The sequence below is a fragment of the Phyllobates terribilis genome, unplaced genomic scaffold (assembly GCF_046119375.1).
Source record: "Phyllobates terribilis strain yellow unplaced genomic scaffold, ASM4611937v1 Scaffold_1__5_contigs__length_1240528914, whole genome shotgun sequence".
Lineage (NCBI taxonomy): Eukaryota > Metazoa > Chordata > Amphibia > Anura > Dendrobatidae > Phyllobates > Phyllobates terribilis.
In genome coordinates, this window is record NW_027362761.1 from 55224182 (window position 1) to 55241381 (window position 17200).

A 17200-nucleotide genomic window follows, 5' to 3' on the forward strand; every position below is an offset into this window, starting at 1 on the left:
GTGCAATCTGTCAGCCTATCAGCAGCGCACACACGGAGCGAAGTGCTTTTTTTCACACAAGCAAGGGCATGTGTGATTGGCAGTGTATGTCACATGTCCTTGCCCTATAAGACCAAGCCATTTTCCCCGTCGCCACCATTTTCTCACTGCTGCAGCTGCGTGTTAGACGGCACCGCTGTTGCTGTGTGCGCTATACCTTGTTAATTTCAAGCCAATTTTCGCACAAATATAGAGATAGCTTGGGAGTAGGGAATAGTTGTGATTGCAGTCCTTTTAAGGACTAGGTTACAGCATTTCCTACGACTTTTATCAAGCAGGTCTGTGCTCTTAAATAGATAGATTGTGGGAGTAAAGACTAATTGTAATTGGAGTCCTTTTCAGGACTAGGTTACATCAGTTCCTATCAGTTTTTGCCAGGCAGGTCTGTGCCAGTGCTGTGCAAGTTTTTTTCACAGCATTTGGCTGAATCTAGCAAAGCTAATCCTTTTTGGCCTATTGCAGAGTGTGTTAGTCAGTGGAGTAGCCTATCTGTGTTGCAAGATATACCACCTGTGTATAGAATACCAATTTTTTTACTGCACCTAGTGAAGTAAAATCTTTTGGGCATAGCATCATTCTATTAGTCCATCTATACTGACCTCCATCAGGTTGCAAACTGAATATAATTTTTTTCTGCATCTAGCTCTGAAAAAATATTTGGGCTTCTAGCAGTGTGTGGGACTTGGTCTATTAGTCCATCTATACTGACCTCCATCAGGTTGCAAATTAAAAATAATTTTTTTCTTCATTTAGCTCTGAAAAAATATTTGGGCTTCTAGCAGTGTGTGGGACTTGGTCTATTAGTCCATCTATACTGACCTCCATCAGGTTGCAAATTAAAAATAATTTTTTTCTTCATTTAGCTCTGAAAAAATATTTGGGCTTCTAGCAGTGTGTGGGACTTGTTTTATTAGTCCTTCTATACTGACCTCCAGCAGGTTGCAAATTGAATATAATTTTTTTCTGCATCTAGCTCTGAACAAATATTTGGGCTTCTAGCGGTGTGTGGGACTTGGTCTATTAGTCCATCTATACTGACCTCCATCAGGTTGCAAATTCAAAATAATTTTTTTCTGCATCTAGCTCTGAAAAAATATTTGGGCTTCTAGCAGTGTGTGGGACTTGGTCTATTAGTCCATCTATACTGACCTCCATCAGGTTGCAAATTAAAAATAATTTTTTTCTTCATTTATCTCTGAAAAAATATTTGGGCTTCTAGCAGTGTGTGGGACTTGGTCTATTAGTCCATCTATACTGACCTCCATCAGGTTGCAAATTAAAAATCATTTTTTTCTTCATTTATCTCTGAAAAAATATTTGGGCTTCTAGCAGCATGTGGGACTTGTTCTATTAGTCCATCTATATTGACCTCCATCAGGTTGCAAATTAAAAATAATTTTTTTCTGCATCTAGCTTTGAAAAAATATTTGGGCTTCTAGCAGTGTGTGGGACTTGGTCTATTAGTCCATCTATACTGACCTCCATCAGGTTGCAAATTAAAAATAATTTTTTTCTGCATCTAGCTCTGAAAAAATATTTGGGCTTCTAGCAGTGTGTGGGACTTGGTCTATTAGTCCATCTATACTGACCTCCATCAGGTTGCAAATTGAATAAAAAAATTTTCTGCATCTAGCTCTGAAAAAATATTTGGGCTTCTAGCGGTGTGTGGGACTTGGTCTATTAGTCCATCTATACTGACCTCCATCAGGTTGCAAATTAAAAATAATTTTTTTCTGCATCTAGCTCTGAAAAAATATTTGGGCTTCTAGCAGTGTGTGGGACTTGGTCTATTAGTCCATCTATACTGACCTCCATCAGGTTGCAAATTAAAAATAATTTTTTTCTTCATTTAGCTCTGAAAAAATATTTGGGCTTCTAGCAGTGTGTGGGACTTGTTCTATTAGTCCTTCTATACTGACCTCCAGCAGGTTGCAAATTGAATATAATTTTTTTCTGCATCTAGCTCTGAAAAAATATTTGGGCTTCTAGCGGTGTGTGGGACTTGGTCTATTAGTCCATCTATACTGACCTCCATCAGGTTGCAAATTAAAAATATTTTTTTTCTGCATCTAGCTCTGAAAAAATAATTGGGCTTCTAGCAGTGTGTGGGACTTGGTCTATTAGTCCATCTATACTGACCTCCATCAGGTTGCAAATTAAAAATAATTTTTTTCTGCATCTAGCTCTGAAAAAATATTTGGGCTTCTAGCAGTGTGTGGGACTTGGTCTATTAGTCCATCTATACTGACCTCCATCAGGTTGCAAATTGAATAAAAAAATTTTCTGCATCTAGCTCTGAAAAAATATTTGGGCTTCTAGCGGTGTGTGGGACTTGGTCTATTAGTCCATCTATACTGACCTCCATCAGGTTGCAAATTAAAAATAATTTTTTTCTGCATCTAACCCAGCCAATAGTTTTGGCCTAATACCACAGTTTGGCCACTCAGCTCTGCTCGGTTACCATCCATTGTTTTTTTGTGCAAACAACTCCAGAGTTGTGAATTAGTTAACCACCAAAATGAGTGGAAAAAGGCCTGCTGCTGGTGGAAAGGGGAATAGGCGTGTTGGGAAGGGGAAAAAAGGTTGTGTCCGTGGGGTAGGTGCAGAAGAAAGACCATCTTCCAGCCAAACTAAAATGTCTACTTCTTTTAGCGGACAATGTGATAAGATCCCTTTCTTATGGCCACGCCAATCGCTACAAATTCCAGATGAGGCACAAAAACAGCAGGTGCTTCAACGGATATCAAGTGCTCCTTTAAGTGGGCTCTCCTCCACATCAACTTCAACATCACAAATACTCCAGTCCTCAAAGGTGTCACCCAAATCGCACTTGCTTCCTCACAGCTCCCAAATCTCCAGCTGACCGTCTGAGTATGAGGTAGAACAGATGGTTGAGTCTGCAGAGCTGTTTACTCATACTATAGCCTGGGAATCAGAGGTCGACTCCAGCGCTTCTGTGAATCCAGACGAGGAAATGATCTGCACTGATGCCCAGAATCTTTATGAGTCGGATCCAGGACCAGACGCAGAAGGTTCTGACCATAATGTAGACCCTCATTCCCAAACTGTAACTCCTGTTGGTGGAGACAATGAGGAAGACGATGATAAGACTCAAATACCTGATTGGAGCGACAACTTTAGTTTTTTGTCAGGGCAGGAACAGGTTGGCTCTGAGGACGACGGGTGTGATAACGCACAGGGTGATGATGATGAGGTCGGAGATCCCACTTACTGTCAACCCACAGTCAGCCAAGAGATGAGGTCAGCAGAGGAGGTGGAGGAAGATGCTAGTGACGACGAGGTCAGGTTGCGCCTTCCTGGACAGAGACGTAGTACTGGAAGCACGTCAACAACTGCATCCTCAAACACAACTCTGCCTCTCACCACAAGTCGTGGTGGCTCTTCAGGTCGCATGGGTGCTAAGCCTTGCATAGCCTGGGCATTTTTTCAGATCGATAAAGATGACCCAACTCGTGTTATCTGTAACATTTGTCAGCAAAAGCTAAGTAGAGGCCAAAAAATACATAGTTTGAGTACTTCATGCATGAACCGGCACATGGACATGAAGCATAAGTTGCAGTGGGAAGCTCAGTGTGCTACAATGCGGCCTAGCTAGCCGGGCCAACCACCGTCTGCCATATCTTGTGCATCCGCGGCCTCTTCATCCTCTGTGACTGGGGGGACAGCAGTCACACCTGTTTTGGGGCGCAGACCTGCCACCTCTTTACCCGCAACAGCCAGAGTGATTGGCAGGTCATCATTTTCTTTGGAGGTGGTAACACCAGCTGGTCTTGAGCGCTGTCCGACATCGATAGCACCACCTTTGGATCAAGGCAACCTAACATGTCCGCCTGCATCTTCCTCACAGACCGGCAGTTTGCCGGGGACACCCTTATCAACCCCGTCTAATCACAATAGCCAGCCCTCGGTCCCTCAGATGTGGACAAGTAAAAGACCATTTCCTCCTAGCCATGAGAAAGCTAAGAGGTTGAATTTCACCATCTGCAAGCTCTTGGCTACAGAAATGCTGCCTTTCCGCCTGGTGGACACAGAGGATTTTCGAGACCTTATGTCCGTCGCAGTGCCCCAGTACCAGATGCCCAGTTGGCACTACTTCTCAAAGAAAGGTGTGCCTGCGCTCCACCAGCATGTCGCACACAACATCACCGCTTCTTTGAGAAACTCTGTGTGTGACAGGGTGCATTTCACCACAGACACTTGGACGAGTAGGCATGGACAGGGGCGTTACATGTCGCTGACTGGGCACTGGGTAACTATGGTGACAGCAGGACAAGGGGCTGCTGTCCAAGTCTTGCCGTCCCCACGAGTTGTGCGTCAATCCTCTTTATGTCATTTTTCCTCCACTGCTTGTGCCTCCTCAACCTCCTCTCGGTCTTCCACCTGCACCCAAAGCCTGTCTGGTCATGCCACAAGCTTTCTAACTGCGCAGAAGGGATCCTGCACACCTCCTTACTATGCTGGCAGTAGGGCTCAACGTCATCAGGCGGTTTTTACATTGAAATGTCTGGGAAATGTGAGTCACACAGCTGAGGAGTTGTGGTCAGCTCTAGAGAACCAATTTCATGAATGGTTGTCTCCACTGGACCTGAAACCAGGGAAGGCCGTGTGCGACAATGCTGCAAACCTGGGTGCGGCCCTTCGCCGGGGCAATGTCACACACGTGCCTTGTATGGCTCACGTGTTGAACCTGGTTGTCCAGCAATTTTTAGCCCACTATCCCAGACTAGATGGCCTTCTGCAGAGGGCACGGTCGCTGTGTGCTCACTTCCGCCGTTCGCATCCCGCAGCTCAGCGACTTACATCTCTACAGAAGTCGTTGGGCCTGCCACTTCACCGGCTAAAATGCGATGTGCCTACCCGGTGGAATTCAACTCTGCACATGTTGCAGCGACTGTGGCAGCACCGACAAGCCCTGGTCCAATACGTTCTGACGTATAGCCTGGGCCAACGAGATTCAGAGGTGGGGCAAATCACGCTGGAGGAGTGGTCTCAGATCAGGGACCTATGCACCCTTCTGCACAGTTTTGAAATGGCGACGAAGATGTTTAGTGCTGACGATGCCATTATCAGCATGACTATTCCGGTGATTTACATGCTGGAGCACATGTTAAACAGAATTCGGAGTCAGGTGGTGGCACAAGAGGAGGTGGAGGAAGTAGAGGAGGAGGAGTTGTATGCGGAAGGGCTAACATCTGCAAGGTCCAGACGGTCGGCAGCACCAAGGCGGCAGGCATGTGAGGGTGGGGGAGATGATTTTACCAGGGCGCATGGTAGCAGCCAAACTAGTGAGGAAGGTGCAGGAGCCCAGGAAGAAGTGGAGGACGAACTGATGGAAGACTCATCAGATGAGGGAGACCTTGATCACATTTCTGTTGTGCGAAGTTGGGGGGAGAGGACAGAGGAAGGAAGCATGATTGTTACCTCGCCACCAACACAACAGGGACTTGGTGCTCCTGGATGCGCAACACACATGAGTGCCTTCTTGCTGCACTACCTGCAACATGACCCTCGAATTGTGAGAATTAGAAATAATCCTGACTACTGGGTTGCCACACTGTTAGATCCCCGGTACAAAAGTAAATTTGCAGAAATTATTCCTGCCATAGAAAGGGATGCACGCATGCAGGAGTATCAGCAGAGACTGTTGCAGAATCTTACATGTGCTTTTCCACAAAATACCAGTGGTGCACGTAGTGAATCTCACAGTTCCAACCTGCCAACCGTGGGACCGTCAAGTGTTCAGCACTCAAACCGTAACAGAACCACAGTATCTGCTGGTAACATCAATTTTGCGGAATCATTTCACCACTTTTTTAGCCCATCCTTTGCAAGGCCACAGGAGACAAGAAGTCTGACACATAGTCAACGCCTAGAGACGATGGTACAGGAGTATCTCCAAGTAAACATTGAAGCCACGACTGTGTCACTGGACCCTTGCTCTTTTTGGGCTTCCAATCTGGATAAATGGCCGGAGCTAGCCACTTACGCCTTGGAGATCTTGTCATGCCCCGCAGCCAGCGTTCTGTCTGAACGTGTGTTCAGCGCTGCTGGTGGTGTGCTGACAGATAAGCGCACGCGGCTCTCCACTGATAATGTAGACAGACTCACGTTCATAAAGATGAACAAATCATGGATCCGAAACGACTTTTCTACCCCTGTGTCATCCTGGGGAGAGTAAAAGCTTGATGATTGGTTAAAATCACCCTACCAACCGTTTTAAGCTTTCAAATTACTAATCATGTTTATCTGTATCTTGACTGGAAAATAATTTGGGCTTTGTAGCAGTGTGCAGCACTGATCCTATTAGGCCATCTATAATAAGCTTCACCAGATTTAAAATTAAAAATAATTTTTAGCTGCATCTAGCCCGGAAAATAATTTTGGGGCTCCGAGATGCGCAAGACACATAAGTGCCTTCTTGCTGCACTACCTGCAGCATGACCCTCATATTGTCAGAATTCGAAGTAATCATGACTACTGGGTTGCCACACTCTTAGATCCCCCAAACTTTTCGATCAACCTTTTCATTTTAATAAAGACCAAAAAAATGGTCATTTTTGAAATTATAAGCATTAGCAGGTTGTTAGAAACTGAAATCAAACAGTTTTCAACTCAAAACTTTATTCTAGGTGATGTTACATTTTCACATAGGACCCCTTGTTCAAAAGGAGCTTCTGAACTCTCTCGTCCATTGAATTTGTCAGGTTTTGGATGGTTTCTGCTTCAATTGTTTTGCATGAGGACAGAATACCCTCCCAGAGCTGTTGCTTAGATGTGAACTGCCTCCCGCCATCATAGACACTCCTTTTAATGATGCTCCAAAGGTTCTGAATGGGGTAGAGGTCAGGTGAGCATGGGGGTCACACCATAAGTTTGTCCCCTTTTATGCCCATATCAGCCAGAGATGCAGATGTTTTATGTGCAGCATGAGATGGTGCATTATCATGCAGAAAAATGATCTTGCTGTGAAATACACGGTTCTTCTTCTTGAACCATGGCAGGAAGTGCTGTTTGAGAAAATCCACATACATTATGGAGTTCATCTTTAGCGCCTTCAGGGATCCTAAAGGGGCCGACAATCTCTCTCCCCATGATTCCAGCCCAAAACATTACTCCACCTCCTCCTTGTTGGCGCTGTAGCCGTGTTTGCGTGGGGTGTCCATCAACCAGCCATCCTCCACTCCATTCATCTGGACCATCGAGCGCTGCACGGCACTCATTCGTGAACAAAACAGTTTTGAAATCAGTCTTCATGTAATGTTTGGCCCACTGGAGCCGTTTCTGCTTGTGTGAAGTGGATAGAGGAGGTCGACAGGATGGCGTATGCACAGCTGCAAACCTCTGAAGGACCCTGCATCTTGTTGTTCGGGGGACGTTGGAGGCACAAGCAGCTTCAAAAACTTGTCTGCTGCTATGACAAGGCTTTTTTGCCGCTGCTCTTTCAACCTGACGTAATTGCCTGTAGGAAAGAGTCCTCAATTTGCCCTTATCAGCACGCACACGTGTGTACTGTGAATCAGCTACATACTTCTTGATTGCCAAGACACTTCATCCTGATCATCGCACAATGTTGATTGTAGTCATGCCTTGACCTAAACACTCCACAATTTGTTGCTTCTCAGCAGCCGACACATCCTTTTTCTTTCCCATTTTGGCAGAAAATGTAGGCTGCTTAATAATGTGAGAGAGCCTTCTTAAGTAGTCTTGCCTTTCATTGGACACACCTGCCAAACTAATTAGCACAGGTGTCTGCAATTGCTTACAGTGATATAAAGAGCCCTGACACACATCACCATCAATGAGTTTAGCTGACAAACAAACAAATTCTTCCCTTATCACTCCTAAACACTTTTTGCATAATAATTTGGAACGCGGTGTACATGTGCTTTTCCACAAAACACCAGTGGTTCGCGTAGTGAATCTTACAGTTCTAACTTGCCAACCGTGGTCTGTATGGAATTGTTCAATAAAGGGCCCAAAATTAAGATAACATAGATGGGAGAGGTCTCTATGAATAGGAATTCCTAAGTATTTGATACCCTGTGAGGGCCAGGCAAAGGGAAAGTTGGACTGGATGGAATCCTATATGGATTTAGGGAGGGAGACATCGAGGGCCTCAGACTTCGCTGCATTGATTTTAAAATTTTACCGTGTAACAAAGTGATCTATTTCAGCCATAACAGCAGGGATGGATATATGTGATTGAGTGATATATACTAGGACATCATCAGCAAATAGAGAGCACTTGTACTCGGTGCCTCCCACCTCAATCCACCTAATATTGGGGTTATGGCGAATTGATGAGAGCAGGTGCTCCGTCACTAGGATGTATAAGAGAGGGGACAGAGGACATCCCTGCCTTGTCCCATTGGTGATTGTGAAAGGTGATGAAAATGTTCTGACGCACCCCCTGGGCCTTGGGACACCCGGAGCCGGACCCTTTTTGGTGGATGCTGGTGGTTGTAGTCTTCGTGGCGGCGATCCGGTTCCGTGGCTCAGGGCGGTCAAACCAGTGGCGGAACTATTTATGTGGTTTTGATGTTTAAATGTCCGACTACGCCACCCGTGGATTGCGGTCAGAGTGAACCGCCGCTACAGGGCAGACCGCTAAGGCTGGTGTTGCGGGTGCAGCAGAGCGTAGCATAACTCCCCACGGGAGGAGTATAGCCTCAGGGCAGTGTATGCGGAGGATGGGGGTGATGGTGCAGGGCAGCAGCAGTAACGACACGGAGTCAGTGATGCAGTTCAGGGCCTTTACTCACAGTTCTTATTATCCAGACCACGTCTGCAGGTAACGGCTGCCCACGTCGTACTGTGCTCACCAGGTGAGGGGCTCAGACAACTCCCAGATAACTTTGGAGCGCTTCACAGGACCCCCTTTGTGTGTCCTTTGTCTGGCCTTTCTTACCAACACTTCTGTCCGGCTGCCTCGGGCCTCCTCTTGGTAAACTTGGCGCCAGTTTCCCTGACCCTATGTGGTGCCTTCCTAGCGGGTGGAGCAAGGGGCTGCGCCACATAAAATGTCAGAGCCTCCGGTTTCTAGCTGAGGGTCGTTTCCTGCCTCCACTAGTTCGGGGACCGGTCTCCCCCTTTGGCCTGACCCCTCCACGCAGGTGGATTCGGGCGTGCGGTGGCGACTCGCCCGTCCGCACCCCTGGGATCCCTTCATTCCTCGTTCCTGGAGCCTTCTCCGCTCCTCTTCCTTCCTTCTCCCTCTTGCAGGCCTGGGCCTCTGTTACTAGGCCCGCCTCCGGAGCAGAGCTCATGCAGAGCCCCTGCTCCCTGCCACTTCTGCTCAGACTTCTCTGCACTGAACTAAGATGGTGCCCACCTTTTATACTCCCTTCTCAATGCACCCAGGAACTGCTTCCTCCCTGCTCCTGCACTGCAGGGTTCCCCTTCCTCAGTGTTCCCTCCCCCCACTCCAGCCAGGGACAGGGACTGTCGTGCCCATCTCAGGGGCATATTGGTCACCCTGCCCCACGGCAATGTGGTGTAATGCATGCAGGTGTCGGGTCCTGATCCACACTCCATCCTTATCTGAGAGTGAGATATCACACCTCTGGGTGAGGTGCAATACGTCTGTAGCAACCGAGCCCTCGGTGCTACAGTTCCATTTATCTTCAGCCTAGGTGACGTATTGTGATACAGGGCCGTGATTTTGGCTATAAAAGGGTACCCTAGACCCCTACCCCAAGCTTTTTAAGAGAATCATATATGGCGTGCCAGGAGACTCTATGGAATGCTTTCTCAGCATCCAACGAGAGTATCTACTTACAAATTTTTAACTGCATCTAGCCCAGGAAATACTTTGTGCCTAGTAGCAGTGTCTGCTAGTCAGCGGATTATCCCGGCTGTTAAGCAAGCTACACCACCTGTAGTTTGTACACTTAATTTTTTCAAAGGAAATGCTTCGGGACCACGGGATACTCAGTGAAGAGCATCAGGAGGCACCCCAAGGCATAGGGGCTGGGACTGGCACTAGGATGCCTTGCGGTGGACAGCCGAGCTCGATCCTTATAAAAGCTTTTTAACTGCAGCAGCTTTAGTGGACGCTACTGGAGCTGGAATTACGCGGCTGCTGGCATGAGACTTGCCCTTCAATAGATCCTTGTAAATGGATTTAAAGTGTATTCATTCAAATTAGAGGGACAATTTAAATTAAAAAGCTTAGAGCTGCCTCCACCACAGGGGGGCTCTCTCGACCCACCAGCGGACAGGCACCAGTATTGGGAGAGGGGGGCTGGCCGTCAGGGTTCACCGCGGCTCTGGCACAAACCCGGCGACACGGAGGTGGCACGGGCAGGAGCGGACTGGCCGTCTCGGCTTCTCACTTTTTGGATTTTAGAAGGGCATGACATGCCTATATCTGTGTCTCCCCCTCTTTTTACTCCTCCACCTCTTTTCTTTTCGCATGACTATATGTACTTGTCACTTTTCCATGTGTTAGTTGTGTCTTCTGAGCAGTTTGTCAGCTTTTGGACACCTTTGAAGGTGTTTTCTATGTGTTTCTATGTGTTTTTGTTTGCCTGCCATTGGTTTTAACGGTGTTCGAAGGTGTTCGACGAACAGTTCGACGAACAGTTCGGCGAACACACGGGTGTTCGACGAACCGAACCGAACTCGAACACTACGGGGGTGGCTCAACACTAGTCTCAAGCTTCAGAGAGTAGAAGAGGGAGCTCTGAAGACATTGTCTCTGAGAGGCCTATAATCTGGGCTGAATTTAATGGGCAGCAGATCCGCTGTCTAATGGACACTCGGTCTCAGGTGACCACTATGCCTGAGATGTATTTCCAAAGTCACTTTCCTGAAGTTTCTCGTTCCTGGCGGAACCCACTCTCAAACCGGTGGCGGCTAATCAACTACCTATCCCAGTAGCGGGAGTAGTATAGATGTCATTCCAGGCATGTGGAAAGGACCTCAGTCGGAAATGGATAGTACTGACCACAGGGCCCGGAGGCGATGGGCCCATTGTAACCCTGGGCATTAATGTGCTGAAGGAGGTCAGACAGTCCCTGGCTGAGGGCTCTAATAAAAACAACTGAACCCGCGCCACTCATGAGCCAGCTAACAAGAGGGTATTCCAGCATCTCGTGCGAGTCAATCAAATTCAAAAATTGCCCGCTACCTCTCAGTATCTTGGTAAGGTATCGATACCGCCCGAATCCACAATGACACTGCCAGTGGGACAGACTGTACTCAATTTACCGGTACTGGCACATGTGTCCTTAGAGGGCGTGGACATTCAGATTGAACCAATGGAGGGAGAAGAAGCGCCCTCTGGACTCCTGATTGCTCTGACCCTGGCCATCGTGTGGCAGGGCCGAGCGCCCGTATGTTGCATCAATCTAAGTGGCACGAGCTTACAGTTGTTGCCTCGACAAGAGGTGGAGCGAGTTTGCATAATGCCAGAGGCCCTTACCAGAGCTGACGCTATAGGGCTGGCACCTGTGGAAGGAGAGCCATGGACACTGGATGTGTCCCTCAACAGCCAAGAAAATGGAAGAGAACCGTTGGCTGGGAGCCATCTCTTGGAGAAAATGGAGGCTAATCTTACTGAGTTTTCTGCTGGACAAGTCAGACAGATCGAACAACTTCTACAGCGGTATCAGGGAGTGACTGCACAACATGAAGACGATTTCGGGTGCACTCGGGACATTCAGCACGAAATACCCAGCGGAAATACTGTTCCCAATCGAGAGAGATATCGGCAGAACCCACCTCAAATGTACCAGGAGGTGAAAGAACTGTTGGCCCACATGTTGCGGAACGGTGTGATCCGCGAAAGTCAGAGTCCTTGGGCGGCTCCTATCGTGCTGGTCCGGAAGAAGGATGGTACCCTGAGATTTTGTGTAGACTATCAGAAAGCTGAATGCATGTACAGTGCAGGACTCCTATCCACTCCCCCGAATTGAAGAGTCTCTATCTGCACTAGGAAGCGCCAAGTTCTTCTCTTCCCTCGACCTGGCCAGTGGCTACTGGCAGGTCCTAGCAGCTGAGAAGGATCATCCGAAGACAGCTTTTGTCCTCCCTATGGGCTTGTTTGAGTTAAATCGGATGCCGTTCGGGCTAACAAATGTACCGGTGACCTTCCAAAGACTGATGGAGAGATGCTTGGGGGACCTCAACTTTGAAGCCACTTTAATATATCTGGACGATATAACTATCTATTTCGCTACATTTAAAGATCATCTCCGCCGACTGGAAAAAGTGTTAGAACGGCTTCAGAGGCACTGCCTGAAAATTAAGCCTCGTAAATGTCGTCTCTTCAAGCGAGAAATTGAATATCTGGGGCACACTGTGTCCAGTGCGGGAGTGCACCCCACTGCGGAGAAAGTAGCTGCCGTGCAGAAGTGGCCCACACCCGCCAATCTCAGAGAACTGAGGGCATTCCTGGGGCTAGCTGGATACTACTGCAGATTCATTAAAGACTTCGGTAAGATTGCAGTACCGCCCAATGAATTGCTGAGAGGAATGGCTGGGGGAGCCAAGCGGCAGCCCATTCAGTGGGGCCCACGACAAGAAGAGGCATTCCGAGCATTGAAAATGGCGCTAATGGATGCCCCAATTCTGGCCTATGCTGACTTTTCACAGCCTTTCGTGTTCTACACTGATGGAAGCTTGCATGGACTGAGAGCAGTGCTGGCTCAAGTGCAAGGAGGAAAAGAGCGGGTGATCGCGTATGCCAGCAGGTCGCTCCGACATACGGATAAGAATCCGGACAACTACAGTTCGTTCAAGCTGGAGCTACTGGCACTGGTGTGGGCCATGACCGAGAAATTTGCTGAGTACCTGTTGAGGTAAGAAGTGCAAGTGTGGACAGATAACAACCCTTTGGCCCACTTGAAGAACGCTAAGCTGGGCGCGGTAAAACAGCGGTGGGTCGCAAGAATGTCCAAATACCAGTATAAAATTGCCTATCGGTCCAAGGCCCTGAACACTCATGCAGATGCCCTGTCCTGGGTCACTCAGAAGGGGCCGAAGAGGGACAGAGATGAGGAGCTCGAAGGCGACGAGATTCCGGATTTCAGCCAGTTCGCCGCTGCCGTGGTCAACACAAAGGAGACCCGAGAGGAGCCGAAGCCCACTCAAATTCTGGGCCGCTCAAGAGAGGAGTGGATACATCTGCAACAATCTGACCCAGAGCTGGCAAAGCTGAGAGAATGGGTCGCCCTGGGTCAAAGACCCAACCAGGAAGCCAGGGTCGCTTCACTTCCAACTACCCTACAAATCCTAGGCCAGTGGGAGAGGCTCTTCCTGAAGGATGGCTTACTATGCCGAAGAATCCAGCTACCTCGAGAATTTGATGTTACCTGACAAGTAGTAGTTCCAGAAGCGCTGATAACGCAGCTAGCCCAGGAAGCTCATAGAAGAGGTGCTCACTTCGGTGTGGAGAAGACCTTTCGGTGGTTACAATTGCAGGTGTACATGTCGCCAGCGTGAGTTGAATAAGCCCCCGGAACAAAGAGCTCCCATTCAGACCATCCGAACTTCTGCACCCTTGGAAGTCCAGATGATTGACTATCTGATGATCGGAACTTCATACATTGGTTACGGACACTGTTTGGTAATGACTGATCACTTCACCAAGTTTGTAGTGGTGACGCCTACCTGAGACCAGACAGCAGAAGCCGCAGCTAAGGCCATCTGTCAGGATTTCATCTGGATTCATGGGTGCCCGAAGTGAATACATTCTGACCAGGGGACCTGCTTCCAAGGACGAGTGATGGATGAACTATACCGTATCTATGGGATCGACCGATCCCGAACAACGCCCTACCACCCTCAAGGGAACGGCGCAGCGCTCCAACCGAACCCTGTTGCAAATGTTGCGAACTCTCGAAGCGGACAAAAAGATGAAGTGGCCCAAATTTGTGTCCGAGCTGGTGTGGGTGTATAATAATCGAGTTCATGCGACTACTGGCTACACCCCTTACATGTTGCTGTTTGGAAGGAGTGGGCGAGAAATTACTGAACTAGAGCTAGACTCAGAAGACTCGGGCCCAGGCAGTAGCCCGAGTACCTGGATTCGAGAACACAAACGCCGGCTTCATACATTGAGAAGATTGGTTGCGCAGAAATTTCAGGAAGTAGAGCATGCAGATCGGCCCCTGACCTCAGGTGGATCATTCCAGCCAGTAGACTATGTGATGGTAAGGGTCAAACGATTTGGGAGTAAACTGGACCATCATTGGGAGGCGATACCATTTCTCGTGGTGAAGAAGATTCACTCAGACAACCCAGTCTACGAGGTTAGGCCCCAAGGGGATGACGCCGCGACACCCAGGGTCTTGCACCGCAATGTGCTGCAACCTTGCTCCTCTGAAGCAGAGACCTGTAACAGAGTTGGGCCTTCTAATGAATTGGCTGAAGTGCCACACACAGGAACCTTGGGGGATGAATGAGGATGGGCCACAATGCAGTTGGGCCCGTCAGAACCGTCGATGCCAACCCCGAGTGGGACTCAGAATGAATCGGGAAGTGACTTACAATCTCTAGTGGTTGATTCATCAGATATCCCGGAGTCACCCCGCAGAACTGAGCGGGTTAATGCCGGAATTCCTCCTAACCGATATGCTCAAGAAGAATTTATCTGCCTGGAAAGAGACATCAATCCCGCAAGAAATCCACTCGCCCGAGGACTGGCAAACAAAAAGGAGGGAGGAATGTAGTAGAGGCAAGAGAGCCTTTAAAAGAATTCTTACAGAATGCTTCAAAGATGGAGAGAGATTGCCATCTGCTGGTCAAGCACAGTCCAGCGGAACCAAGATGTGCAAGGGAAGTTGAAGGGGGAGCATTCATTACCCCTGTTGCCATTCCCTTGTTTAGAATACCTGTTATATCTATATATAAACTGTTTATATTCATCTCTGTCTGTACTCGCCTTGTGTCTCTGTGTGTTGCATTCCGGCACCTGCATTACACTTACATAGTGGTAGCATTATTACTATCACAATACAGCAGAGTGGGCTATTTATGTCAAGTTATTCTACATAGTTGTTAGATTAAATTCAGAAACAATAAAGTTGGTGTCTAAAGCACTAAGAAAGATAAACACATCCATGGAAACAAAAACAGTCTATTACTGAGCATCACATCTCAGCCTCTTGAATCAATATAAAAGTGAGGTTACTGTATAATTTAAAGAGCAGCAAATCAATTTCTCTTTCATCTCTTCCAATTAGTGGCTTCCCGGGATTGAAAAAACACTTTTTCTTCAGATACCATGCTAACATCTTTGTCACATCATGTAACCTTTTGCTAACATTCACCCACAATTCTGCTTCACTGACTTTTTCCCCGCATTATACAGAATGATATAAAGGATATGTACTCAGGAACTTTCCTTGTAGCAGTATTTTTTGTCTAACAGTTCTCTATATTATTATTATTATTAATTATTATCATGCTATTAATTCCATGGCACGCTACATGTGAAAAGGGGTATACATAATAAAAGACAAGTGCCATATGAACAATCATGAACAAAACAAGTCACTGACTGGTACAGGAGTAGAGAGGACCCGGCCCGCAAAGGCTCACAGTCTACAAGGGGTGGGTGAGGATCAGGGGTGGATTAAGAGTAGCCAGGGCCCCGGGCAGTTTAGAAGGCGTTGCCCCCCCCCCCCCAGGCACCTGATGTATCATGTGACAAGTCACATGATCCCCTTTGATAGGTCATGTGAGTAACACACAGATGCTTTGATCACATCTGTAGACGGAAAATGATGGAATTTTTTTTCCATTATGTACAGCCCTATACATAACATAGTGCTATACATAATAGAGCAGCGGTTGGAGATTAGTTTTCCCAAGGGGCCACATGACAGACTGTGACTGTTGTGGAGGCCAAACCAAGAGGCTGAAATTAATTCTGCTCAATATTAATGATATTAACAAAATAATAAAAAATATTAACTGTATAACTTAATATTGAGCAGTTTTAAGTATGTTGACATCCTCCTATATACTGTATGAACCCCCATATAACTCCCTAGATACAGTATGAGCCCCTACACAGCCCCATACACACAGTATGAGCCCCCACATAGCCTCCTAGATACAGTATGAGCCCCCACATAGCCCCCTATATACAGTATAGGCCCTCACATAGCCTCCTAGATACAGTAAGAGCCCCCACATAGCTCCCTATATACAGTATAGGCCCTCACATAGCCTCCTAGATACAGTAAGAGCCCGCACATAGCTCCCTATATACAATAGGAGCCCGCACATAGCTCCCTATATACAATAGGAGCCCGCACATAGCTCCCTATATACAGTATGAGCCCCCACATAGCTTCCTATATACAGTAAGCGCCCATACATAGCTCCCTATATACAGTAAGAGCCCGCACATAGCTCCCTATATACAATAGGAGCCAGCACATAGCTCCCTATATACAATAAGAGCCTGCACATAGCTCCCTATATACAATAAGTGCCCGCACATAGCTCCCTATATACAATAAGTGCCCGCACATAGCTCCCTTTATACAGTATGAGCCCTCACATAGCTCCCTATATACAGTATGAGCCCATACATAGCTCCCTTCTGTGATCGACTGTCGGTTCCACAGCCAGCTCAGAGAATGGTTGAATGCAAAATGCAGCTTCCTGGGAGACACCTCTGACCACCGCATGAGGTGGCCCCAAGGCACCCCCCTGACGAATGTACCCAGGTCACATGCCCCCCCGATTCCCCTAGATATGGCCCTGTACAGTCTATATGACAATACATGACTGGTATCTATAGTACAATCAGGGATGTGTCCTTCTGTCAGAAGCCTCTTTAGACTGCGCAAGTGTAATACCTGCGCAGTCTGGCCGCAGAAAAAAAGACACATCCACATCCCAGACAGGGATGAAGAGTGTGGAGCCGGAGATCGCGGTATGCATAAGCACTGAGCGCATACTGTGATCTCCAGCACCATAAAAACATACTTGTTCGGTCCGGTCATCTCTGGAGAGGCCGGGGGAAGAGTGTGGCGCCAAAATCGGCGCCTGCGCATAGCTCGATTTTCGGCGGCATTTTAGTGAAGACAAATGCGCACAGTGTCTTTAACAAAATGGACAGCGTGGCATACGCATGTGCGTATTCTGGCGCCATTTTGTTGAATACACTCTGCACGATTGT